Source organism: Eretmochelys imbricata, chromosome 8, assembly GCF_965152235.1.
Source record: "Eretmochelys imbricata isolate rEreImb1 chromosome 8, rEreImb1.hap1, whole genome shotgun sequence".
In the NCBI taxonomy this organism is placed as follows: domain Eukaryota; kingdom Metazoa; phylum Chordata; order Testudines; family Cheloniidae; genus Eretmochelys; species Eretmochelys imbricata.
Window position 1 is genome coordinate 32,995,384 of NC_135579.1, and position 12,148 is coordinate 33,007,531.

Here is a 12,148-nt window from a genome sequence, read left to right on the forward strand (position 1 = left end):
ACACAGCATCTGAATCTTTGGGGATTGGATTGGGGGAGTGGGCAAAGCTCAGAAGCTGACAAGACTCCATCTTTCACTGCAGCATTTGAAAATAAAGCAGTAATTATAGTTCGGGAACTCGAGGAGGATTTTTTTCAAGTCCCAGACACATTTTCAACCCTCCAAAACTCATCTGATGTTAAAAAGAGCTGTGGGTTTTTTTTTTTAAATGAAAATATTAGTGAGCTTAAATCAACCAAAATTACACTAATATATTTTAACATCAAGAAAAACTTCAGGGAACCTTTTTTCTGTGCCATTTCTCTGCCAATTCAAGAGTTTCTGGATATAAGGGAGAAAAATAATATTTCCACTGGGGCATTGAAATTAGAGGGTGAAATTCACCCCTGTGCAGAGAGCCAGTACAAGGACTATACACTGCTTAACTCATAGAGCAGAAGTGGAATCTTGCGCTTCCCCTCCGTGCAGGCGTGAATTTCATCCTCATCACTGAGTATGTGTCCAGACTGTTTAAAACCCTCATTTGTCAATCAGATGGATCCACTGTCCCAACCCTCTTTATACATTGTGAATACATGGTGAGGAGGTGGGTATAAAGATTTTCAATCCCCAGGAGTTTCAGATGGGTGTATTACTTTTGCGTAATGAAGCCATGACAAGATTAAATGGCTCATGCCAATTCACCATTACATCCTCATGAGCCACCACCATGGGATTTTGTTCATGCTACATTTCAGAGAACAAATTAAATTAGAAACATATTTAGCCTTTCAAAATGTTGTATCAGAGCTATTTTGATATCCCTCAATCGATAAAGTGGAGTTTCCTTCTTTACCATATAGAGGTTCTAAAGTGACCAAAAAAGCCTCAAAAGCTTTTGTGCAAATCACTTTCCTGATTTTCAAGCCCTATATCCCATTCTTTAATAGAGTTAGATAGAAAAGGCCTCATTCTCCACTCCCTTGCACCTGTTGTCATCATTTACACCTTTGCAAAGAGATGGCAAAATGATTCTCATTCTGATTTTGTTAGCATTCTGCACCCACTTTGGGCTAAACATCACCTCAAAGTTCTAGGCAGTGAAGAATCATGAACAAATGCTTTTTACCATTAACCTGGGTTCCCAGGATAAGACTTGTTTTTCTTGCCCTGCTGGGGCATGATCTATATGAACTCATTCACTGCTCTATGATTGATTATCCTAGACTCCAGCTGAGTGCAATTTTCAATCATTTGTCTTACCTGGCCCACATTAGGGGGAAAAGAAGGAAACATTTTTGAGGCAAGTTCTCTTTTAAAAAAATCAAAATAGAAACTGTGGGTGAGCTGCTCAGAGATTTGGAATGCTAGAGTCCATTTGCGGCTGGGCTGGATTAGCGGGCAGAGTGCAGGTGAAAAAGTCAGGCATGCAAATTAAAAGCGGTACTGTACATGACTGTAGAAGGCCCAGATTTCCCACTGAACCAAGGATGGAGGGGACTCCATAGATCTGAAGACACAGCAGCTCTAACCCTGATATAACCTGCCATGGGATGGTCACCCCAACACAGTAGGATCCTTCTGTGATGTAGAGTCATAGTAGTGGCTCCGACACCATACCCTCTTCCAGCTCCTGCTGCTGGGAGTGTGACAGTGGAAAGAGAGTAGGGCCAGAGCATCTTTATGTTCCTGCCTGCCATTGTCAGCCCTTGTAATTGAAAGCAGCACACAAGCTACTTTAATTTATGCTGGGGAACCATACTAGTGCACAGCTGACCAAAGAGTGAGGGACTGCAAAGGCAGCCTTTGCACCAACACCCCTCCCGAGTTGTGCTGTGTGTGCTACTCAGCCACAGCTGATGAGTGAGGCCAGTGTCTGTTGTCTTAGAATTCTAGAATCCTGCTTCAGCCCCAAAGCATGGATATCATATTGGCTGACTACAAATGAAGGGTCATTTGTAGTCAGCCAATATGATATCCATGCTTTGGGGCTGAAGCAGGATTCTAGAATTCTAAGACAACAGACACTGGCCTCACTCTCAGCTGACTACTCTGGCTGGTTGCTGAATGGTCCTCAATTTCTCTTTCTCATTCGCCTGCTGAGTACCTGCAACTGGCACAGACAACACTCTCATATTCATTTCAGTTACACAAATGTGCAAACAGACCCATAAAAAAAGAGGTTTGAATGAGAGTGATTTAGGTTGACAAACCACATAAAACCATTCTAGCAAATATAAGAACTCAAATGGTGGTGCCAACGATTGCATTTGCACAATACCAGAGCAAAACTACCGTACATAGTATTCCATTGAGAAGTGCACATTTGATTCAGGCTCCCAAACTCTCAATGGTTTCCCTTCAGAATGCACGGCATTGATACCTAACAGCCGCAGGAAAGTTATTTGGACTCAGCAGCTAACATATGTTGCCAAAAGGCAATGGTAGAGAGAGTTGATGATTATCTGACTAGTCTGCAAGGCCTGTCTACACTTAAAGGTTCACTGGATTCACTATACCACTATAGTGATACCAGCAAACCCTCCTAATCTACATGCAGTTTTTATGGGCAAAAAAAAGTGCTTTTACTGGAATAGTTTATACTGGTTAGGAAAGGGAAATAAGCTACACTAAAAAAAAACATTTTAATGCCAGTATAACTGCACCTACACCACAGCTCTTGCCATCACAGAAATGTCTGCGGTGGGATGGAGGGAAATCACACCCCTAGCTGACCTTGCTATGCCACCAGAAGTTTATCATGTAGATCTGACTTCAGACTTTTGATGTGGATACAATAGCTATTGTATTGCTAACCTCCCACAGAATAAGTTAATTCACTAAAGTGGTGTCATTCATTTGCGCTGATCCGTGGGACCTGATTGCTATAGGATCACATTAGCTAAGTGAATGGGTTAGCTTAGCTGTAGAATCCCATTAGTTTACCTGGAAATTTGTTCAGCTATTCAGCTTTCTACACAGTCATTAGCTCTGGGGAAACTCAGTGTGGCTGAAGCATGGGTGTGGGCTGCAGGGCAATTAAACTGTTGCTTTCGGAATTAATCGTTATTCTACCGTTGATATGACTGGAAGCCTGGAACTGACCTTAATTTTAGCCTGTGAGTCATTCTTCAGTAACACTCTAAACTACAAAGAAAAGTAAAGGAAATTGACTTTAAAAACAACATTTTAATAATAATAAGGTGCTGACAAAAAGCTCAAAAAGCGGGGAAATTTGGTCACAATCGGTTGGAATTAATGCTTGAGAAGTGGCTACTGGCATCTGCACATAGCAATTTTGTTAGCTTAAGGTTCGTTTATATTAAGATTATTCCAGACACTGTCCGTGTTGCAGTAGAAAAACAGTTTTCATAAATATGAGAATTGGCCGGTGAAATCCCCATGTTGATGATCTCCAAACGTGATTCCCCCCAGACAAAACAATGGGAACTGCTGCATGTCCTGAAAGTCTAGCCACTCTAGTTAAGTGCCTCAGACAGTTTGAGATCTTTTGGAAATCTGACTCCAACTGTAGTTTGCTGGCTGTGCTCTTTTGGAAATCTGACCCAAGATCTCTCTGTGCCTCCATCCCCACTCTGTAAAACTGGGAATAATACTGCCCTTCTCCCACCCCTTGCCAGTATTGTCTATTTAGATTGTAAGCTTTTTGGGGGAAGGACTGTCTCCTACTATGTCTATGTATTCAAGTGCCTAGCCCAATCTTCAGTGAAGCCATTGGGTGATACTGTAATATAAATATACTAACTATTATTAATCTATATATTAGGCTACAAAATAATGTACAGGCACCAGGAACCTAATGATACATACCCTGGAGTGCCTTTTTTCTATTAGATCTACAGCAAAAATAGAAAGCTCTGCTCATGTGGGAGGTTCTTCAAGAGGAAAAAAAAACTATGCAACAGAACAAACAAACTATAAAAAACCTGGAAAGAAAATATGGGCCCAGATCTTCAGATGATGTAAATTAGCGCAGTTGCATTGACCATACTGATTTACATTAGTTGGGGATCTAGCCCACTGTGTGCATTAGGAGAAGGCATCATAAGCCCACTCACTGAAAGATATCCACTTTGAAAAGGATCTTACGTTTTGGTATGATAATAAGCAGAGGGAACAAAAACAACAATGGTTCCAGGCAGCAGCATGGTGTTTTTTCACTGTACACTGTTGGCTCTGGTGGCTTCAATGAAATTAATTCTCTCAGGAGGTTCTTATCCGTTAATTTGGGAGTTTTCCCAGAAAAGCCTTAAATCTGTAATACAAAGGGAGCAGTTCAGAAAACATTTTCATTACACTTGGCTACCATTAGGCACAACAGCAGGTGAGATGAATTGTATCCTCCTTGCCAGACTGGCTGCTTTATCAGTGCTGAGGACACCTACCTGTGTTTACATACACAGCTAGCCAAGAGTTACAGCTATTGGGAGCCAAACATCTACAGTTTTCAGCAGCTATCTACAGATTCCTGGTTTCCTAAGTATTAAGCTTCTTGGTTTCTTGGCCACATGTTCTTCCAGCCAAGAGTTGCAGCTATTGGGGTTGTTATAACTGCTGTAGCAGTGTTTATCTACTGGTTTCATATTTTCTAGTCTCTACAGTGTTTTACTCTGATTGAAGAGCTAATTAAGCAATTAGTTTTTTAGCTGCTATTATAGTGGAAGGGACTCAAGAGGTCTTCTAGTCCAGTCCCCTGCTCTCATAGCAGGATTAAGTATTACCTAAACCATTCCTGACAGGCGTTTGTCTAACCTGGTCTTAAAAATCTCCAATGATGGAGATTTCACAACCTCCCTACGAAATTTATTTCAATGCTTAACCACACTGACCTTTAGGAAGTTTTTCCTAATGTCCAGCCTAAGATGCCCTTGCTGCAATTTAAGCCCATTGCTTCTTGTCCTATCCTCAGAGATTAAGGATAACATTTTTTCTCCCTCCTCCTTGTAACAACCTTTGATATACTTGAAAACTGTTACTGTGTCCCCCCGTCTTCTGTTCTCCAGACTAAACAAACCCAGTTTTTTCAATCTTCCCTCATAGGTCATGTTTTCTAGACATTTAATCATTGTTGTTGCTCTTCTCTGGACTTTCTCCAATTTGTACACATCTTTCCTGAAATGTGGCACCCAGAACTGGACACAATACTCCAGTTGAGGCCATATCAGCACGGAATAGAGCAGAAGAATTACTTCTCATGTTTTGCTTACAACACTCCTGCTAATACATCCCAGAATGATGTTTGCTTTTTTTGCAATGTATTGTCTCAAATTTAGCTTGTGATCCACTATGACCCTCAGATCCCTTTCTGCAATACTCCTTCCTCGGCAGTCATTTCCCAATTTGTATGTGTGCAACTGCTGGATCATTCCTAAGTGGAGTACTTTGCATTTGTCCTTATTGCATTTCATCCTATTTATTTCAGACTATTTCTCCAGTTTGTCCAGATCATTTTGAATTTTAATCCTGTCCTCCAAAGCACTTGCAACCCCTCCCAGCTTGGTATTGTCCGCAAACTTTATAATATACTCTGTATGCCATTATCTAAATCACTGATGAAGACATTGAACAGAACTGGACCCAGAACTAATCCTTGCAGGGCACCATTCGATATGCCCTTCCAGATTGACTGTGAACCATTGAGAACCAACTCTCTGGGAACGGTTTTCCAACCAGTTATGCACTTATAGTAGGTCCATCTAGGTTCTATTTCCCTAGTTTGTTTATGAGAAGGTCATGTGAGACAGTATCAAAAGTCTTACTAAAGTCAAGATATACCATGTCTACCACTTCCTCCCTATCCACAAGGCTTGTTACCCTGTCAAAGAAAAACAATTGGCTTGACACGATTTGTCGTTGACAAATCCTTGCTGACTGTTACTTATCACCTTATTATCTTCCAGGTGTTTAAAAACTGATTGCTTAATTATTTGCTCCATTATCTTTCTGGGTACTGAAGTTAAGCTGACTGGTCTATAATTCCCCGGGTTGTCCTTATTTCCCTTTTTATAGATTGGCACTCTTTGCCCTTTTCCAGTCCTCTGGAATCTCTCCCGTCTTCCATGACTTTTCAAATGTTATCACTAAAATGTCTCAGATATTTTCTCAGTCAACTCCTTGAGTATTCTAGGGTGCATTTCATCTGGCCCTGGTAATTCGAAGACATCTAACTTGTCTAAGTAATTTTTAACTTGTTCTTTTCCTATTTTATCTCCCTGATTCTACCTCATTTTCACTGGCATTCACTATGTTAGACATTCAATCGCTACTAACCTTTTTGGTGAAAACTGAAACAAAGCAGTCATTTAGCACGTCTGTCATTTCCACATTTTCTATTATTGTTCCCCCACCCCACCCGCATTAAGTAACAGGCCTGCCCTGTCCTTGAACTTCCTCTTGCTTCTAATGTATTTGTAGAATGTTTTCTTGTTACCCTTTATATCTCTAGCTAGTTTAATCTCATTTTGTGCCTTGGACTTTCTAATTTTGTCCCTACATACTTTTGTTATTTGTTTATACTCATCCTTTGTAATTTAACCTAGTTTTCACTTTTTTGTATGACTCTTTTTTGAATTTCAGATAATTGAAGATCTCCTGGTTAAGCCAGGGTGGTCTCTTGCCATACTTCCTATCTATCCTACATCTACAGGGCCAGATTCATCCATGCAGGTGTACAGGGGGTGTATTGGGAGCCCCAATGTCCATGGGGACAGCTGTGCTGGAGAGGGGAGTCAATTCTGGGGTGGGGGAGAGATTCCCAGCAGCTCAATGCCTTCTGGAGCATACTCACTGTTCCATCTCCTGTGAGGGTGCAGCACAGGCTCCCCACCACTGGCTGGGGCAGGGTAGGGATGCTGGTTAATGGTCCTTCTTCCATCCTGCCCCCTTTGGACTAGCTAGTGCACTAGAGGGTACTAGCAGGCAGGGTTCTTGGCCTCTATCCACAAAAGAATGTGGGCACCTAATGTAATGATCTTGGGGTTCATTAAATAACAATCCAGTGAATGAGAAAGGAATAAAACTCTAATAAAACAAACTGGAGAGCCTCTCTGGTGAACTGCTGTACACAGACATGCAATGTTCCCAGTGCTGGCCTCCAGGACACATCTCCAAATTCCTATATTCATACTACTATGCCTTATGAGTGAGCATCTCTAAATTATAATCTTCTACAAACATATCTCTACATCTTCCCTCTTAAAGAAAAACAAAGTAAATCTCATATACATATATATAAACAACTAACAACAATCTAACAACACATGCATTAAATTCTCAACCCACATAAACCCAATGTGTCAACTACCTAGAGAGGAGACCCTTGAGTGAGTCTTTACCACTCACTTCCCTTAAATACCCCTTCTCCAGGCAGGTTAGCAAGACTTTATGAGTCTATCAGGACATTTAATCTCCCACTCAGTATCAGCCTTTCATTGGAGTCTGAGTTGTTCTCTTGTTCCTTGACAGCTTTTCCTTTGTGGTTGATGATAAAGGATCAGTCAGAAGGGAAAATGCCAGAGTCCACTGCTACTGTCAATGTGTTGGAACTTTCTGGGATTACATCGAAATGTGTCCCCTGAGTCTGCCTGGACTACATAAGACCTTGGATGCACCTGTTCTTTAATAGCACTCCTTTGGCTCCAAGTATTAGAGGTGTGATTCCTCCGGCACACTCTATCACCTGGGTTAAGAGATGGGAGAGGATGGGCTCTTTTGTCAAAATAATATTTCTGCTTCCACTTCTGATTTTCTTTCGTCTTCCGCATTGTTTCATTGTTATGAGATTTCAGCAAGTTCTCAGTAAGTGGTAAATTAGACTTGATCCTTCTTCCCCTTAACAGCTGAGCTGGAGAAAAGACATTCTCCCTGGATGTACTTCGGGTGTACACATATAAATCACCCCCACTGTCAAAAGTCTTTTTCATAAGGTTCTTTACTGTCTCTACAGACCTTTCCACAAATCCATTTGATTGGGGGTAATTAGGACTTGATATTTTATAATGAAAATCCCCATCGATGGCAAATTGTCTAAAATCTGCACTGGAAAATTGCAGCCCATTATCACTAAAGATTTCATCTGGAATTCCACGTCTGGAGAAGATTCCCTTCATGCTGGCTATCACTGACTTACTATTAGTACTGTGCAGCGTGCAGATTTCTGGATACAGAGAAGAATAATCTGTGACTATTAAATAATCCGTCGATTACCAGGTAAATAAATCAGTGCCTACCTTCTCAGAAGGCCTTTCTGGAACTGGATGAGGTCTCAGTGGCTCTGCCTATTGGCATGGCTTGTGTTTCAAGCATGAAAAGCAGTTTCAAGCATGAATAGCAGTTTCCTACCACATAAATAATGTCCTGATTGATCCACGGCCAATACAGCATCTCTCGTGCTCATTGTTTGCACTTCTCAATTCCTAAATGACCCTTGTGGATCTTCTGTAGCATTTCTTTTCAGAGGCTCATTGGAATTACAAGCTTACTGCCCTTGAAAATCACCCCATCTATCACAGTAAGTTCATGTCTGAAGTTCCAATAGCCTCTTATACTTGGACAGCAACTGCTTATTTCTTCAGGCCACCTTTTAAGGATCACTTCTTTAAGGATTCACAATGATTTATCTTTCTCCATTTTCTCTATTTGTTGCAGTTTCCTATTAGTTATGCAAATTAACTTTACAATCAGACCTACGTAGGCTTGCATCTCTACCTGTAAAGCCTTCTCTGGTTTTGTGGGAGCCACTGCTCTGGAAAGTGCATCTGCAGTGAACATGTATTTACCAAGTGTGTCGGTCACAACCAAATCATACTTTTGAAGCTTTACCATCATTCTTTCAATCCTTAAGGTATAGTCATTTAGCAGTTTGCTAAATAACGCTACCAGGGGACTGTGGTCCATTTCAACTTCCATAAATATATGAATATGCCTCTCACACGCAAACACTATTCCTAACAACTCCTTCTCAATCTGTGCATAACTGGTTTTTGCCTCAGTCAGTGATTTGGATGCGTATGCCACCAGTTGCCACCAATCCTCATACTTCTGTAAAATCACTGCACCCCACCCAGACTGAATTATCTCTGAAATTTCAGTAGGCCTTCCTGGTGCATAGAACTTCAACACTGGTTCTTATATCAGTTGTTGTTTTAAACCTTCCCATGATTCCTTCTGTTCTGCACCCCAATACCATTCCTTTTTATTCTCTCGGGGTTTTCTCAAAGCCACTACCTAGGTAGATAGATTAGGCAGGAATTTTCCAAGACAATTAACCATCCCCAGGAACCATTGGACATCTTTCTTTGACTGGGGACGTGGCATTATTTCACTTGGCTGGAAATAATGTCCCCAACAAAAGTCAGTTCTATAATCCCTAAAACACATTTCTCACTATTTACTTTGAGGTTTGCAGCTCTAGTTGCATCCAGGACTTCCCAAAGTGTACGAGCATGCTCCTCTTTGGTTGGGTCCCAGATGATGATGTCATCCATTGAGGTGTCAACACCATTAATATACTCACAGATCATATGTATGGTTTTGTGGGACACTTCTGGTGCTAAAGCTATGCCGAACAGTAAGCATAAGAATTTGTATCTTCCAAATGGGGTATTAAACGTGCCTAGCTGCTAAATACAATTCAAATCTCTGTCTGAATGTTTTCCAGTTCTCTACAACATTGCCTCACAATTGCAGACTGGGTGGAGGTTGCAGCACATCCTTTTTTGGCTTTTCCCTCAGATACATGCAAAAGCCTCTGTGCCTGGTGCACCGCTTGCTTCTCTGGTGCCCCCCTTTGTCTCTGCTTTCGGTTAGCAGGAGTTACATTCAAAATGACTGTAGTTTCCTTCTCATTCAGCAATTCTGACACCACAGAACAATCCTGGGGTTTAATGAATAACAAACCAGTGAATTAAAAAGGAATAAAAATTAAATAAAACACTCCGGAGAGCCTCTCTGGTGAACTGCAGCACACAGCCATGCGGTGTGCCCAACACCCACCTCCAGGGCACATCTCCAAATTCCTATGTTCATAATACTGCCCCTTATGAGGGAACGTCTCTAAATTATAATCTTCTATAAACCTATCTCTACACCTAACGACCACTCTAGGTATCACACAGATACTCAAAATCCCTGGGTATACACACAGCCTCCTCAGTTTCGGTGGCCGGTGCCTATCTCACACCTAAGCTTTGGAAGGATCCTCACACTAGGTGTACCCTGCCTATTTCATCTGTAGGGCCTGATATGTTAGGCATTGTGAGAGCATGCCTAGTTCACACAAAATGGCCAGGGGGAGGGAGGAGGTAGAAGCGCGGGAGGATGAGGAGACGGTACTACAATCCCTTATAACCTTTGTACCATGGGTTAAGATACTCACCCAGGATGTGGGAGACACCCAGTTCAATTCCCTGTTCTGCTTGAGGAAGGGATTTGAGTGCCCTAACCACTTGGTGCTGGGGTATTCTGGTATGAGTTTCTCTTGTTGAGGCTGTTCTACTGTGTATAAATAATTAAACAGTCCTTGGGCCGGTGAGAGAGTGAGAATCACTCTATAGTCTAGTGGTTAGGGCAAAGTATCAAGGACCAAACTTCCTATATTGTGCCCACAACAATTGTGTGGACATCTAAGGAATCAAGGTAAACTAAGAGGCACTGATGACTTCCAGTTGCATTTTTGTAAAAAGATTTCAGACCAAATATTCCAGAGGCTCTTTGATGTGTCCACTGAAGCCCAGCTCTGCACCTTCCATGATGCAAGAGGCAATTATATCAGTTATACCCAAGCCAGGGAAAGATCCCTCTAACTGCACAAGGTACAGCACTATCTCTGATAAATCAGGACGCCAAGATTCTTGCCAAAGCCTTTGTTTGTAGGTTGAAAAAAGTTATTACTCAAATTATACATGCAAATCAGGTTCGATTTATTAAATCGAGGCACGGGTCAGAGAGGCTCAGGCAACTCATTGGTTCAATTGCAGTATCACAGCGCTCAAAGGAACCTTTGGGCAGCATTATTGCAAGATCCTGAAAAATGCACTAGGGTTGGCTGGGATTCTCTCTTTACAGTCTTTGAGAGAATGGGCTTCAATGGCCACTTTAGCATTTGGATTGAATTGCTCTAAAGCACGCCTTGCTTTTAGATAATAATCAATAACTATAGCAGAACCATGCCCATTAGAGAGAGCAAGAAGCCAAAGTCTGCGTGCTAAACCCACTGCTCTGCATCACAGTCCTGGAACCACTGGAATTTGCAAGCCGGGTCTGTGCAGATATAACGGGCATTAAGATTGATCATATAGAATGAAAAACACTTTGCCAGTTCTATTCTCTAATGCACAAACTTTGAAACCCAGTATCACACTGTCTAGAGCAGCTCACGCCCATGAGTGCCCACCTCAGGGCTGACTGTCAGGGCAGACACCCCAAACTGGTGGTATGTTCTAAAATTAGATTTCACCAAACCAGTAACAAATGTGATTTCCTGGATCACTGTAACAGTCTTGCCATAGAGTCATAGACAGTCCCCTTAGACTCTCCAGTCTACCTTGCCACCCAGACAAACTGGATTTAGTGATAAATGGTCACTTACACCAAAAATCACACCACATTCAGGTTGCTTCCAGTCCTAAGGGACCAGTCACTTACCCCAGATCAACTGGTACCCTAGATCCCACACTAAAGACAACACTTGTAGCCAATCCTGTAAAAAACTATCTAAAGGTTGATTAACTAGGAAAAAGGAATAAGAGAGTTATTTACAGGTTAAAGCAAGTAACCGGACACACCAACGATTTACCATCTAAATCCTAAGAGTGACAGAATTGTAGTGATCTGTCAATTCACAGGTTTCAGAGTAACAGCCGTGTTAGTCTGTATTCACAAAAAAGAAAAGGAGTACTTGTGGCACCTTAGAGACTAACAAATTTATTTGAGCATAAGCTTTCGTGAGTTACAGCTCACTTCATCAGATGCATTCGATGAAGTGAGCTGTAGCTCACGAAAGCTTATGCTCAAATAAATTTGTTAGTCTCTAAGGTGCCACAAGTACTCCTTTTCTTTTTGTCAATTCACAGTGTCTTTCAAGACAGGCCCAGGAGGGAGCCCCTGGGGATCTCTGACTTCAGTTTAGAGTATCTGGCCCTTCAGAGTT